Below are 16,398 nucleotides of genomic sequence, written 5' to 3'. Positions count from 1 at the left end.
CATCTACCAGTACTGCTTCCTCTGGGGCAGCTTTCAGATTTCTCAGTTTGTTTAAATAATATGTAATCTGTTGTGTAACATCCCTAAAGGCTTTTTCAAAAATATGTATTCATAACATAGTATCCACAGCTGCTGTATATCTTGGAAAGCCATCTAATTTGCATTTTGAATCTCTATGAAACCTCTTCCTGTTAAAGATTCCTTCCTTTCTATTGGGGGCCTTTGCTCCAGATTCCAAGCCAGATAGATAGCAAGCTTATCCATGGTCTTAGAAAACAACCCCAATATGATTGTCAAAGAGGCAGACAAAGGAGAGGCTTTTGTCATGAACGAACTACAATATTCCTGTCCATCTCTAAGGATCTTTAGAAAGATCAAGGCTTCTTGTGATCCTATGAATGATGGATCTTCAGCATGTCTTGTCCTCAACAGCCCTGCTCAGCTCTTGCAAACTCAAACCTGTGGCTTCCTTTAGGGAGTCAAACCATCTCATCTCTCGCCTTCCCTCTTGCCAGTGCTGGCTTTCTCATTGTGTGTTTGTGTTTGTGTGTGCACGCGTGCATGTGCGTACGTGTCTCTGTGAACCTATGTCAAACTGCAATCCGATCTATTTTATTTTTTCTATCTGCTATATTGATATAGCAACATGTCAGTTTGAGAGACATTTTAAAAATGGCAGCTAGAAACAGGAGGGAAGAGCTCCCTCCCTTTCAAGCCTAGAAGCTGCAGGGCTTCCCTCCACCAACTCAACATCTTGTCAATTTCAGCTGGCGCTCCTCTTTCTAGCACTGGCTACCTTACTCCCCTTTGTGTGTGTGTGTGTGTGTGTGTGTGTGTGTGTGTGTGTGTGTGTGTGTCCCTCTCCCCAGGTGTGCTCACTCAGAGGTTTTCAAGAAGGTTGTTGTCACTTAAAAAATTTACTGAAAGAGGAACATGATCCCGCCCCCAAAAGAAGCCCCACAGCGAGTTAAAATAAACGAGCCTTTTGCCACCCAGTAAAATACCTCTCTTCCCAACCAAAAAACATGCTTCCCAGGAAAAACAATCTGAGCTTCCATGTGCATCATTTAGTCACTTCAAAAATAGTAATTTTAAAACATGCTAAATCTGATTCCAATACAGTGGTACCTCGCTAGAGGACGACCTCACAAAACGATGAATCTGCATGACGATGAGGTTTTGTGATTGCTATAGCGATTCACAAAAGAGTGATTCCAATGGGTGATTTTCGTTTGACAATTTGGTCCATGCTTCGTGGACCATTTTTCGCAAGACGACAATTTTTACAGCTGATTGGCAGCTTCGCAAAATGGCTTCCCTATGTTTTCGGGACCGATGCTTCGCAGGACAGCCATTTTTACAGCTGATCGGTGCTTCACAAAATGGCTGCCCTATGGGCGATCTTCACAAAACAATGACGATTTTCCCCATTGGAACGCATTAAATGGGTTTCAATGCATTCCAATGGGGAAATGGACGACGATGATTTCGCTAAACAGCGATGCTCACGGAACGAATTATCATCGTCATATGGGGCACCATTGTACTTTTTTCCTAGTGTAACCACAGTCTTTGTCTTCTTCTGAGTTCTTGGCTATAGTCTCCATTTGGATTGATGGTCCAACCAAGATATTGTAATCTACTATAGTCATGATGTTGGTCTTCTTTATGTTCAAGTGCTGTCTTACTTTGCCACTTTCCTCTTGCCCCGACTCAGCAGGACAATGGAACAGTCGGAGATCCAGAGTCAACAAAAGAACCTGGCCATTCCTTATATGGTGGGTATGTCTGAAAAGGTCAAAAGGATTTTTGGTAAACACCACATACTCGAGCGCTTCAAACCCTCAAACACACTAAGGCAGAGACTCATCCACCCAAAAGATCGGACACCGAAACACAACAGGAGCAATATAGTAGATGTGGTCCAATGCAAAGAGGAGTGTTTGGATCTCTACATTGGAAAAACCAAGCAGCAAGTAAACAAGAGAATGGCCCAGCACAGGAGGAGCAACGGCTCAGGACCACGATCAGCAGTGTTCCTTCATTTGAAGGACAAAGGACACTCATTTGATGACCAAGATGTACTCATTTTGGATGAGAAGGTGGTTTGAGAGAGGGGTCAGGGAGGCCATACATGTACATATAGAAAATCCCTCATTCAACTGGGATGGAGGCCTTAGATACAATCTGTCTCCTATTTCTCATGCTGCCCTTTCATCCCTCCCCAGAAAGATCAGGACCACAGACACTAGAAAGACCACTGTTAATGAATGTTAACGACCCATGACAATGGGTGGAGAACAACTGCAGAAGTGGAATTTTCACTCACTTCTGTCCATTGTCCTATTCAGACCAGCAAGTGAAGCCAACATGGAGGATATAGAGTATCAGGGGTATTCTACCAACTCTCCTCAGTCTGAAGAAGCTACTTGAATGAACAGAGAAACATTTCAACTTACTTAAGAAGGAAGGAGTCCAGTTGCCATGACTTCCTTCTCAGCAAACTATACATTGTAGTAACCAACTTTCCTGCAGTATCTTATGGCCATAGAATAGTTTTCTCCCTTGACAGTTTCTGACTTCTACACAACAGACAAATCTTCCTGGCATATATCTTCTATCACATTGGATATGGTCTGCAGTTTCAAGCAATTAACAGCTTGATAGCTCCACACTTGTATTCATGATTCATTGTAACTTTCTTTATTGTTGGTATCCTCACCTGGTCATCACTCCCTCCTCCCCCACCATGGGGATGAAAGTTTAGAGGACATAGTATTTGCATTCCTTGAGACTGAAGAACTGGATTTTGATGCATGAAGGCACACACTGAAACAAATCTGTTAAAATGCCATAGTATTTCTTTCTTTCCCTGTTTCCTCCACCCCCATTCTCTCTTTAAGTGCCAACATTATTAACATGTGTTTACTTTTACTTTTCTGTTGATTATTTATTCATCTTTGTCCAGCTCTAAGTTTTCATATTTGGTTGAATACCTAAAGCCTTTTCAAGTGTGACTCCTGAATTTTTAATTTCTTTGGTAAAGCCGAGGAAGAGTTGGGAAGGATCAGAAAACAATAGATGCTCTCCGTCTGTTTTTGAGAAGCCAACCAGCTGATCTTTTCTGCACTAGGCCAATGTAGCAATTTTAGACTCTGGGTCTTCTGAGGATAAATCCTTTTATCTATTAAAGGTGGTGGCAATTCCTCTAAATGTAATTCCCCTGTCACTTCATCCAATCCTTAATTGAAGCAGTTGGTCATTGACTTCCCCCTGATGTGGGTATATCAAGTTGTGGATGTATTCCTGCTGGATGTGTTTCAGTATGTATTAGAACATTTTTGATATATGTAGATGTTTGTGTACTTAAACATTTTATTTCTGTTACCTGGAGCTTCAATCATCATCTCTGATTCAATCCTGCATACCCTTAAACACTCATACTTTGAAGCTGGCAATCACTACTCCTAGTTCAATGTCTAGATGTCAACCCAAAGGGCTGACATGTGCCTGAAAATCCAACCTGGGAAACACTAATTGCCAGTGAAAAGCTGTGAGCTACATCATTTTCTTTCTGGAGGTATAAGTAAGCAACAGGATGTTGTCCAATAAGATATGACATGGCATGACATAATATGATAAGTTTGTCATGGGAGTTTTGCCTGGGATCTGGGCCATCTTACAGCTGCAGGGAGGATAACCCAGCTGCCTCTCTATCCCAGGACCAAATCTCAGATTCCTCTAAAAACTCTGGCAAAATGCTGCCACCAATCCTCCGCCTTTTGGGTGCCCTCTGCACCTTTTGTGTAAAGACTCTTTATGCTGGTCCTGCTAGCTGAAGCAATTTGGATTTCTGGACCAGACAACCAGAAATAGCTCTGCAAAAATAGAACCTCCACAACCAAGGAAGTCTATCTCTAAAAGGAACTTTATTAAGAATAAAGCACTAACAAAAGAGTAAAAGCATTTAAGTTTCTAAGACTGTGTGAAGGTGTGTTTTTTCATGTGAAGGGAAAAATGCCACCTGGCAGCTTGCTTCCCCTCACTGGATTTCTAACAACTCCATGTTTGGGACTTGGAAATGTCCTTGTCCTTTGTCCAAAAGGAATGATTTCTGGCAACATCTTTGTAACTTTATTCTGGCTCTGGCACCTTATCTGCTGGTATCTTTGCAATGATATGATACAATATGACATACAGAACAAAGTGGAGCCTTGTGGAATCCCATAGCATTAATTTCATGGTGCAGCAGAGTAATAATTCCATGCCCAAACTGGGTCTGAAACTGGACAAAGATTCTTAAAAAAAAAGTTAAATACACATCTAGAACGGCCAGCCACTGCAGTGAGTAGCTGAGTCTTCTAGGACCAGGGGGTTTAAATCCAAGCATGGCCATAGGCTAGACCATTCCTTTGCTTTTTGAGGCATTAACCACCTCTTGAACACATTTCCTCACTTTCCTATTGCAGACTGGGCAAAGAAATACTTTTTTTCCTGTTCTGACACAGGATGTGGTTACACTGACAATAAGAACTACTGTTGAATTGGATTTTGCATTTTAAAAATCAATTTAAAAAATCCTGGCTACATGATACATGAGGAAGCCTGCTATATATTGTTATATAAATAATTTTTCTTCACATCAGTTTGGCCAATGTGAACACCACTATTACTGTTAATTGTGCAGTGCTTTTAGGTTTCAGATGGGGATGTCAGTGTTGTATAGCCTATTAAAAAAATTCTATTGAAAAAATTAGCTCTACATCAGTGATGTAATTTAAAAAGCCCCAATGTGACTCAAAGAAGTCCCATTGCAACAAACAAACAAACAAACAAACAAACAAACAAACAAACAAACAAACAAACAAACAAACAAACAAACAAACAAACAAACAAACAAACAAACAAACAAACAAACAAACAAACAAACAAACAAACAAACAAACAAACGGTTTTCTCATGAGTTATTATCTTTTTTCCTATTCTAAGCACTTCCCTTTTAGCATTGCGTTTTTGGCCAACTACAACCACAATAGTAATCCCCAATGTTTTATAGGCAGTACCCTGGTGGTAAACAATTGTGTATAGTTTAAATCAGAATTGCTATTTTCAAAGTGGAGTGCTCATTGAGATATAAACCATGTGACTTCAAACCAATTTAAAATACTGCAGAACTGAAATCAAGTATAACAGTTATACAGTACAACCAGTATAACTGAATCCCCAGTTTCATTAAATCACCCTGAATGTTAGTCTGATGGGAAAGCAGGAAGTAAATTATCTGCTCACTCTCTTCATATCATGCATGCGTTTATAACACTCTGCAATGTACACCCTAGGTAATATTTCTTTTTCTGAACAGTACTTAAGCCATCCTTCGTATGGAACATACTCCAGCCATTTGGTCATTTTGATTGCTTTTTCAGAATCATAACTTTTCCCAGTTTTGCAATGTCTCTTATGATGTGAGACAATAAAAAATGTACACAATAGGCCAATTGTGTCGATCTGAAATCTCTTTCCTAATATTTCGTTCTAATGGACTCAGAACTGATGTTATCACTGACCTAACCATCATGGTTGCAAAAGCATTTATTTTCTCTATATTGCTCTATATAGTTATATCCTATCAGCTTGTACCTGGAATTTGGGCTTCTTTTTCCTACCCAACTTTTTTTTAAAAAACCTATTCTATATAGCCCTTCAGGGCATCCTCTCCAGTTTCTCAACATCCTGTTGAAGATGCGATCATTAGACTGGATGCAGTTACCTAAGCCACAGATCTGCATCTTTGCCTACCTGATGCCAACAACTTCCTTGACTTGGAAACCCCCCTTTTTGTTCAGATTGACATGTGCATTCCAGTCTCTCAAAGAATGTCATCATTAGGCCCAGCCCCTCATGGGGTACCATCCATACAGTGCCCTGCCCTGCCCCACCCAAAAGTGTCCATTGAGTTCATGCTGCTTTCTTCATAGCTACATTTCCCACATCCTGTCCATTCGCAGAACTGTCAGTTTTGCTTTTCTTGGGAAGTATGATGTCAAAACAAGGGGCGTGATTACATGGAAGCAGGTGAGATATAAGGACCCTAGAGGGAAGCAAGTGGAGAGATAAGGAGCAGAAAAGCACCAACTTGGAACAAGATGATGCAGGGTAAGTTGATGTTCCGGGGGTGGGTGGGGGCGGCGGCACTCTTTTCTGTTACGTCAGTGTTTTCCTAGCCAATAATGTGAGAGATGGGTGGACTGGGTGAAATATTCCTCTTGGTTGAGGGAATGAGTTCAGCAACTAGCTAGAGTATTGCACAGAAAGAATTTCTCCTGAACATCAGGTTTCCATCCGTGCGACTAAAGTTACCAACCAACCCATCATGCTGAGCCACAGTAAGACTCTAGATTCTTATTTGGGTGCTTGAATGAAAGCTGATCTGTTGTTGTTGTTTTTTCTTTTTTTAATCCAACAAAAACAAACACTAACCCTTCTGAGATGTCATTGCTAGATTATTGGGTTCTTCCATTGCTAATCAGGATCCTCCTTTGAAGCTCTGGGGCATGCTCAGCTCACCTATAAGCAAGGGGCAAATGCTTGTCATATTTTTCTCCTCTCCCGTGACGAGTAAAGCACGAGAACGCCAGAGGGCTAAGATGTCAATGAGGGCACGCCTGCTTAGATCAGGCGAGCTCAGGATTCCAGTCACAGAAGACAGCCTAGGGTGTTCCTTCTCTCCACTCTCAGCAGGGATCCTGGCCTTCTAGCTAGTGATCCAGTAGTTCAATAAATGACATTCCTCAGCATGAAAATCAAATTGTGAGGAAGCTCTGTCAGGATTTTTAAACAGATACACATAGATCACTCTAAAAAAACTGACAGAGCTCTCTCACAATTCAATATATATAAATTCTTGCGCTAGCAGCCATAGGCTTTGCTGATCTTAGAAAAGTCACTTTTCGGGGGCTACATCTCCAAGGTCCCCATGCTGGCCTGTGGATTCTGGAAGTTGTCGTATAAAAAGGAACTTTTATTTCTAATAGTAATCTTTTAGGCAACTGATCATGGAATATATCGTATTTTTTTAGCATTCTGAGTGTAAAAATTGAGATTTCCAAAAAGTTACTTTTTAGACCACAACTTTTAGACTTTTCTAGACAGCAGTCTTTGGAAGGGGATGAAAAACGGATGGTTCTATTTCCCCTTTTAGTAGACTAAGGAAAGTTAAGAAGAATTAATTGAATGACTTGTTGAAGTTCTCTGTACATTAGCAGCAGTGGCTGGGTCAATCTCATGCTCCTACGTCTCAGTTAAAGATGGCTTTGGTTTGTTATTATTTTCATACTTTTGAAGAGGAACTTTCCAAGCTTAGCATTTTAGTTCCCTATTCATAAAATACATTGGATGTATGACAACACAGATGAATCAGATGTAGAGAAAAAGATAGATCTGGATCTATTGGTAGACTTCTCGGTAATTTGCAGTAAGAATTTGACTCCCAATTCTGTAATTTTTCAAAAATCCCAATTATTTGCAGCAAGAGCAAGTCTCCCTTCCCATTGCGTTAAAATTTGAAGTAAGCTGGAGTGGAGTTTTGAGTGGTAGAACTGTGAATTCTCTGAAAGTCAAATATTGAAAACAGATTTCTGGGCTCAGAATTCTGTATTTCTAAAGATGCTTTAATTCTAAGTACATGACATGTGTATTATCCTTTGGCTAGGGAACCACAGAGTTAAGGCATGAGACAAATATACCTCTCAGTCTTGAAATCTGGTCATCTCTGTGACCAACCCTTATTTTCCTGCACTGGTGCCATGGAAGTTGTAGGATTTTACTGTTTGTGAGAACATAGGACAGTTCCCTTAGAATATCATGGAAAGGGCATCCATTGCTGTGCGGGGAGAGATATCAATGAATGAGAATTCAACATTGCAGTCTTTGTGGAATAACAGCAAAACCTCCTGGCAGGCAGCTTTGTCTTGAATCTGACAACAGCCCTGCCCCAGCTCCCCGTATAGAGAGATTCCTTTACCATCACAGGCAAACAGGCTCCTGCTTGCCACCCTCATACCACCTGGATCCAACTCCAATGCCTCAAACCTCTCCTAGGGCTGTAGAGTGCTCAGCTTTCACCAGAGAACTGTAGCTGGAACTAAACTGCTATGGCTACACTGATATCCCTCAACCAAATCTCCTACCCCCACTCTGATAAGTGGACCCCATCAGTCTGAAAGAAGCATCTTCCATCTGAATGAAAGGTCTAGGTGCTTAATCCACCTACCACCCCAGGATGCCACCATCTGGCCAACTGCCCTGATTTCCTTTTGCCTTGCAATGGCTATCTTCTGGGAATCTCTGGTCCCGTGCCATACCTGCCTATCTAGGAAATCTAACCACACAATCTGTATGGTGGGGTAGCACCTGGGAATCAGCTCCAAGTCCTCCTTAATTAAAAAAAGGTTAAGTCAAGTCTCTCGGATGCTAGCAAATTATTCTCCCCTAGTTGGAAAATAATAGTGTCCAGGGAGTCCATTTCGCCTGAAATGACTAGATAGGCAGGGTATAAATACAATAAATAAATAAATAAAATAAATAAAAAGGGCAGAAGCTGGTGCCAGCGCATGCCCCTCCATCCCAGCCATGTGATGCATGCCACCTTCTCCAGCCCAATGTGCTGTCCCCAGCTACTGGATGCCAAATATCATTCTGCCCAAAAGAGGATACTGTGGCCAAGGAGCCACACTTCAAATGCCTCACCCATAGGCAGAACAAAACAAAACAAAACAAAAACAGACAGAGAGAGAGCGAGAGAGAGAGAGAGAGAGAGAGAGAGAGACATTGAGATTGGGTCTCCAACTCACAGCTGTAGCATTTGCAAGTGTTCAACTTCCATTTGCACATCTGCTTTATATGATCAGGGGGCATCGTGAAACTGGTTGCTTCAGTGGCTGTCCCAATTCGAAAAGAGTGGCATGCAAATTCCTGAGGTGGGTAGCCTGCCTGTGCTGCTGAGACACACAGCACCTCGGTGAACTGATCATTGTTAGTGGGGTACCATCTTCATATACCAGCTGGGGTTCCCCCTCCCAAGCTGGACAGGGCTGTAGGTAGGCCCTGGTTGCACGGGCTGGGCAAGGGGAGCCCTTGTGCCTCAGCCTGAGTCAAATGATGCCCTCCCCCCACCCAGCTGGTCCATCTTTGACTATCATAGCCACAAGACCAGGGCACCATTTGCAAAAGAACCATCCTGTCTGCGAACAGCCTTCCCTTGGACATCAATGCCAGAACCTGCTCATAATTCCCTGTCTCAAAAGGCTCCAGAGAAGGCTATTGTGCACACTGTCTTAAAGAGGGGCATCTCATATTTGGACCAACATATGTGGCTGAACTAGGATATCATTGCATAGAGAACAGGCAAGTTGATGGGCTTCTTCCTGGTGTATGTGCTCCTTCCCACCTGACTATGGCTTGCCTATTGTAGAATATCTCACATGGATCAGAGAAGCCCTGTGCCTGACTTAAAATAAGGTAATTGCTGCTGAATAGGTGCACAGTGTCCTGGGTGCCAGGCCCTGGGTCTGAAGGGGTACCAAGTAGTCTGGGATAGCTGCCTTTGTTGCAGGGAGTGAGGCAGCACCTTCCTTGAGGCGGAGCACCATATAATATGCCCCAATGGGAGAAGGGGCAATGGATTTATATTCTGTCCTCAGAACTCTTCCATCCAAGACTGCAGTTTTCTTCTGGGAATGGGTTTGGATTGATGGGCATGTGCAGTGCCTGTAGACGGACACTGTCTTCCTGGACATGAGATAGGGTGTCCACAGTTGTTATCCAAGCCCGGAACAAACTTGGCTGAAAAGGTTCTGTTGGTTGACAAACATATGTGGATAGGATTGCTGCTTGAGATTAATAAACATATAGTCAAGGGATACCTTATTACTTTAAATGAGTTCAGATCTCCAAGGCCAGATGAACTGCATCAAAGGATATTGAAGGAACTGGGTGAAGAGATTTCCGGGCCACGACTCCACCAGCAAGAGGGGCCCAGGTGTGTGCGGGTCTCCATTTCCAATTATTGGGATGCTAGTTTCCTTCTTGCATGATGGAGCAGTGAAGTCTGTGGAGAGACTTACTGCCCTCCAAGGCATTAATAAGGCATTAATTCTCTTGAAGGAAACAGTATCTCTTGATTTGACCAGAATGTCCTATTGCTTTTAAAGCCCTTCTGCCTTGCCCAGATGCCTTGGGCAAGTTTGTGTGCATAACCCATCCTTTCTTGCCACTACCTCTCCTTGGTTACTTATGAGAAGGGTATTGGAACTATCAGGTGGGTAAGGGGCAACTAGGGAAAAAGGTGCATTAATGGAGATGACCCATACCTATAGCCTGGCAACATGTTTATCACTTTTTGCTGTCTCAGGTAGACACAAAAACACATTCTCATTCCAAGCAACAGAAATGCTTTGTTGCTTCCTAATTTAGTAACAACATCACACTATTCATTTCTGAAAAGGTTGTCCTGGTTTGACATGATGGGTTACAAACATGACCAAAAAAAAAAAAAGAAAAAAAAAGAAAGAGCATCCTCTAACGTTTAGATAAACAAAGGGAAATTGGTAGAAATCACAGTATTTTTAATCCATTCTTTTTACCTCTCTTTTTGTTGAGTATTGTGAATTATAGATATTAGTTGTCATGGCTATTGCTGTCTCCCTCAGTCAGATTACTTTGGCATTGGGGTAAAATCAGAAAGGTGAGGTCTTCAGTCCAAGGAAATCAACAGAGTAAATAACATGATCAGTACTATCAGTTGTACTGGGGGGGGGGATTTTGTGGATTACATGCTACTTTCTTAAGGGCAGGCAAGTGTATTAATCACACCACAGATTAATCTGTAAATTGTCATATTTACGGTAGTGGGACAGAGTGTAATGGGACCAAAAAATGACAAATATTCATAAGCACTGGCGATACACTTTCAAAGGGCTGGTTAGCATAAACATCTTGACTTATGTAAGGTCAGTTACATAAGTCAATTGCCCTCTGAAGTATTTATGAGTGGAAACTTTATGGCTGGTTTTAATCTTAAATTGTCATCTTCTGTATCCCATCCCTGTAGCCATGACCATTTGAACCTAAACCTGTGGCTTAAAAACTGCACTGAAGAAACGAGTTGTAATCTGCCAATAATAATTAGGAGCCATCAAGTCATTTCTGACTAATGACAAGCCTCCCAGGGTTCTCTAGATGTAAAATACTCAGAAGTTATTTGCTAGTCCCTCATTCTGGTAACATTCTGGGATCACCCAGGTGGCCCTTGGCCACACAGGTGGTGGGGCATGCAACCGCATGAGCCACACACATTCTGAGCGATTTTTACTAGGTCCCCTGCCAGGAGGCATAGTGGGGATTTGAACTCTTGGCTCCTGGTGCTTCAACCCACTGGGCAAAAGTACTTCAATTCATACTTAATAGTTCATGTTAAATAAAATATGCTGGCCTTAAGACTGTTGCTTTGTTGCCACAGGGCCATCTCTTTGGAGAAATCCAGAGATATTGGCTGAGGTTACATTCCATTGAGATTAGTGGTATTTGAATTGGCTGTGACTGAACTATGTCAGTGTAAAAGGTGACCTAAGCAGAACCAACTTTCTCTGAGGTAGAACCATGGGTCTTGGGACTGGATCACCTTCATACTCTCTGGGTTCATCTGCAATGAAAAAGATACTGGCTCACATCAGTAACAAAGTTATCAAAAAGCTGCTAATAATATTAGTCAATAAAGTGAGTACAGGCAACAATTTTAAAAATCAGGACTAGGAAACCATATAGTTGCTGAACTATAATTCTCACCTGGCTTCATCAAACAATGATAACAGTAACTAATACATCAACATCTAGAGGGCTGAACGCTCTCCATCCTGTTCTATGTATTCCTTTCTGTGATTAAAGTAGATGTAGCTGCTGCACACATACATCTTTAGAGTTTTTATTTTATTTTATTGCATGTTCAAGTCCTCATGCTCATTCTCTCTTGAAGGTCCTGGGAACACTAGTCCTAAAAAGTAACTTTCCAAGGCTCTGCATTTCTCCACCCTGCTACATGACATGTACATAAAGCCTAAAAGGCATAGGCATAGGATAGACCAAGTTAAATCAATGGGACTTAAGCTAGTCATGATTAACTTTTCCTGCTGATCTGCCATAATCATGACCAAGTCTTGATTCGATCTGTTTATTGCTTGCTGAAGGGATCTTTGCTTTTTCTGAATGATGATGTCTCTCTTCTTAAGAAGCAGTTCTGATCATTATTCTGAGTAAAGCTGAATTCATGAGAGGTTTATTGTCTCATAAAAAATAGCTTTCAGAAGAACTATTTTGCAAGATTGTCTAATGAAAAAGAAAACCAGTGATCTACAGAACATTAGAAAGTAATCTTTTTTCATAACCATAATCTCAACCCAGGGAGTGTCAGAGAGCAATGTGTCCCACTGAAAAAACCTTCAGCTTCCAGTGCATGTGTAGCCCTACTGGTCCAGCATTGTGAAGATAGGTGCTGCAATCCACATTTCACAATTGGGCAATACTTTTATTATGACGAACTGATGTGCCGCAAATGTGTGCAAGCTTTCAAGACCTCCAGAGTTCTTCAGACTTGGGTGGGTAAGATCCCGGTATAAGCAGGGACTGGAGGAAAATATACTAAAGAGCAATGCTCATTTTAAGACAGAGGGCCTGTCCACACTGAGCATATGTGCAAATGTCCTTGTGCTTGTGCTACCGATATGACATCCCAGTGTCAAACAATGCAGCGCTTAAACTAGTGTCAACAAAGTCAAAATGTGGCAAAAAATATTTTGCTTTCTGTTTGTTTATTAATACCATCCTGTGATGATTATGTATTTTAAATCTGATTTGTTCCAGTGCAGAATTTGCTCATGTAGACACTATTACCAGATGTGAATCAATGTGTGCACTTTATGGATGTTGTCACTTGGTGATGTTTCCTCAGTGGACATTTTTCTGCTGATCAGTCTCCACCCTACCATGCTTCATTGGTGTTATTGTTTAGCTTTCTTGACTTCAGCATTCTGCTTTTTAATTCATAATTTTTCTAAAAATGCTGCTGCACCATAGCCCAGAAGAGAAAACCTTTTTTTTTTTAAAGTGAAGATTAGCACCAATGGGTGTGTAAAACAAAAAGGGAAGGGAGGCAAGAAGGAAGCAGGTGGGGAGAGGGTGAAGAAGAGAGGCAAAAGGGGGCCGAGATGTCAGGAATCAGTTCCTGGGGGGGGGGTCACCCTATCCCAAAATGTCCTTCAGCAAATTGACTCCCCATGTGAGGATGCTGACATCAGGGTGACCTATTCAAATCTTCAGCAAAGTATACCAGAATGACCCAGTGCGTCTCTAGAAAGATTGGTGCAGAGGTGCCCCAAACTTAAACCTCAGACCTCATGGGCACAGTCTTGATTCTAATATTTGAATATATATAACTTTTTTTGCGGGGAGGGAACTGTTACACTTCTTGCTCAGCTTTCTTTAGCATAATGGTTCCTTGTCATATTCCTTATTATGAGAATATTTTACTCTTCCTATTTGAACGTCTTCTGTGGAGGTAAAAGGCAGTAAGTCTCCAGTCCTTTGTATGCTTAATGAAATCAGCCTTGGTTGAATTTAGTGGGACTTACTCCTGGGAAATGTATATTGAGTTGCACTGTACAGTTCACCGTAATAGTACACTGGATGATGGGATCCTTGTTTTGTTACAGGACAATACAAATTCATATCTCTGATGTCCCTGCTCACGGTGCTCTGGAGTTTATGCCAAGGATGCCCCAATGAACCTGGACCCACTTGTGCAGAAGAGTTACACAATGCTGCGGCTATTACCAATCGCTTGAAGAAGAGCCTGAGGGATTTTTACAAGTCTTTAGTGGTAAGGACAGGAATGGATAACTCCTTTCTCTTTCACTGTCTCACCCTTCCCCAGGAACCTTGCATCCTGCTTTACTAAGACATCAGTTCATAAGAGCAATGCCAGGTTGTGAGTCCTAGGGGTGCTTAGGAGTACTCTGCACTTACCTGTGCCATACATCATGATGTGCTGGACAGAGGTTCCTCTGGCATTGTGAGCAGATACCACCATCTGTGAACGTTGACGGCTATGCTGAAATATTTTGGCTAAGCTGGTGTGTCTTGCGTCCAGCTTTTAGTTGGTTTAGTGCAAGCCATGTATTCATTTGTTATGCTGAACCAATGAGATCTATGCTGCAGCCCAGTACAGCAGACAGTGCTACAGATGTGCAGTGCACAGGTTCCATTGCAGCCACACCGTGGGTCTGTTCTGCATCCCACCGTTCCTGCTTTTTAAGCTCCAAAATTCCACTTACTTCCACTTCCAACACACGTTTAGAGCAGGCTGGGCAAAGTGTTGTCTGCCCCTGGCTTTACAGAAAACCACAAGTAGGTCTTACAACAAGATGTTGCAGTGTGCAGATCTGCTGTTTTAGGACCATCCATTTCCATTTCTCCCAATCATTCCCATCCTCTGCAAGCAGTCAGAACTCTGCTGCCACATACCCAGTCTTCACTGGGTTGTAGAGGGCTTTTCCTACCCTAAACATTTGTCCATCCAACCTTGCAAAAACATGGACCTCAGCCAAGTCTGCAGGCATCTTTCTCTTGTTGTGTTCGGTTCCCCTTTTAGACCACATAAGAACTGGCATTTGGAGAACTGAAACTGCTCTTCATATATCCGATTGATTTTTCACTGCTGAACTTCTTTAGTGGAACTTCTGTCATGTGGGCCTTCTGAATTTGATTTCTTCTCTGATTTCTCAGGAGGGGGGTTATGGAGGCAGAGAGTTCCAGGGACCTGTTTGCATCCTGAGCAGTACAAGCAGCAGGCATCAGTCCATGGACCTGGTAAGCAGACATTTTGCAAGGTGGATGCCAGTAGATAGAAAGCTCTTGTGGGCTACTTGTTGGGAGAGCAGCAAACTTGTAATTAATTCAGAGAAACCAATATGTGCAGGAATGGATATTCATTTATATCCATGCTGTGGACAACATTCAGACATTTATGGTAATCTAAAACAAGAGTGAGGACCCTTCAGTCCTCCAGAGGTTAAACACTGGTGGCTTGTGGGGGGTCACCACAGGATTTCCCCAGGAGGTAAGGGGATGAGACACTTTCCCATGCTTTGACAATTAACAGCCCTGAGAGTGTGTTCTGTGCTGTCAAGTTGGAATGGCCTTATAAGTGATCCTAACAGGGCTTTCAAGGTAAATGAGACATTTAAAGAGTGCTTTTATCTGTTCCACTCTCCCAATGAGGTTTCCATGGCCAGGGCGTTTTTTGAACCCTGTTCCCCAGAGTCCTAGTCCATCACTCTACCCACTACACCACACTGCTTCTCCCATCATACCTCTCAGAATTGGCCAAGTTGGCTAGAACTTGTAAAGACTGGAACACAACAAAATACGAAGAGGTAGAGTTTCTCCAGCCTTGGTGTAATTTTTTTTTTGGGGGGGGAGGATAGCTGGGGAGGAATGAGGTTGATGGAGTTTGCATTGAGGGGGAAAAAGAGGACTGAACACAGTCTCTGTGGCTGGCACCTTCAGAGGACAGGAGCTAGAATTCTGTCTGTGTTCTGGTCTAGTGTGTGAGATTGTAGAATATTTGTAGCTGTTGGATAAGGGTTTTCTGTTCTTTCCAGGAAATTGGGTGTTTCCTGTGATCAGGGTATTTTTTGTTATGGGTGTTTTGTTGTGAGAAGGGGGAAGATGATCTATCACTATGATTGATGGGTGTTGTTGGCTGGTCTTTTGTGTGCCTGGTAGAGTTCCTTGACCTTTTTGCAGGCTGTATTTTTCAGTGCTGGGAGCCATGGTTTGTTGATTTTTAGACTTTCTTTTTTTGTTGAAGCTCTGTTGGTGTTTGTGGATTTCAGTGGCTTCCCTGTGTAGTCTAACATGATGATTGCTGGTGTTGTCCAGTATTTCTGTGTTTTGAAATAGGATTTCATGTCTAGCTTGTTTCACAGAGTGTTCAGCTGCTGCCAATTTTTCTGGTTGTTTTAGTCTGCAGGGATCTCCTACCAACTCTCCTCAGACTGAAAAAGCCATTTGGATGGGTAGTGAAACATTTCAATTTAATACAAAAGAAGTCCAGTTGCCATGACTCAACTTCCAGATAGCCTCACCTGGATGACTGAGACTCTTCATAGATTTAAAAGGAGAAGGATTTGTGACTGGAGGATAATTGCAGGGACACATGCAATGAAACAAAGCATGTTGCTGGGGAGAAGACAATGTAAGGACAAGAGCAGGAAAAGAAGCATTTCTCTGAGCATATTCAAAGTCTCTGGAGATCCATAGCCCCGCCCATTTTTGAAATAGTCC

The sequence above is a fragment of the Pogona vitticeps genome, chromosome 1 (assembly GCF_051106095.1).
Source record: "Pogona vitticeps strain Pit_001003342236 chromosome 1, PviZW2.1, whole genome shotgun sequence".
Taxonomy (NCBI): Eukaryota; Metazoa; Chordata; class Lepidosauria; order Squamata; family Agamidae; genus Pogona; species Pogona vitticeps.
Note: the sequence above shows the minus strand (reverse complement) of the source record.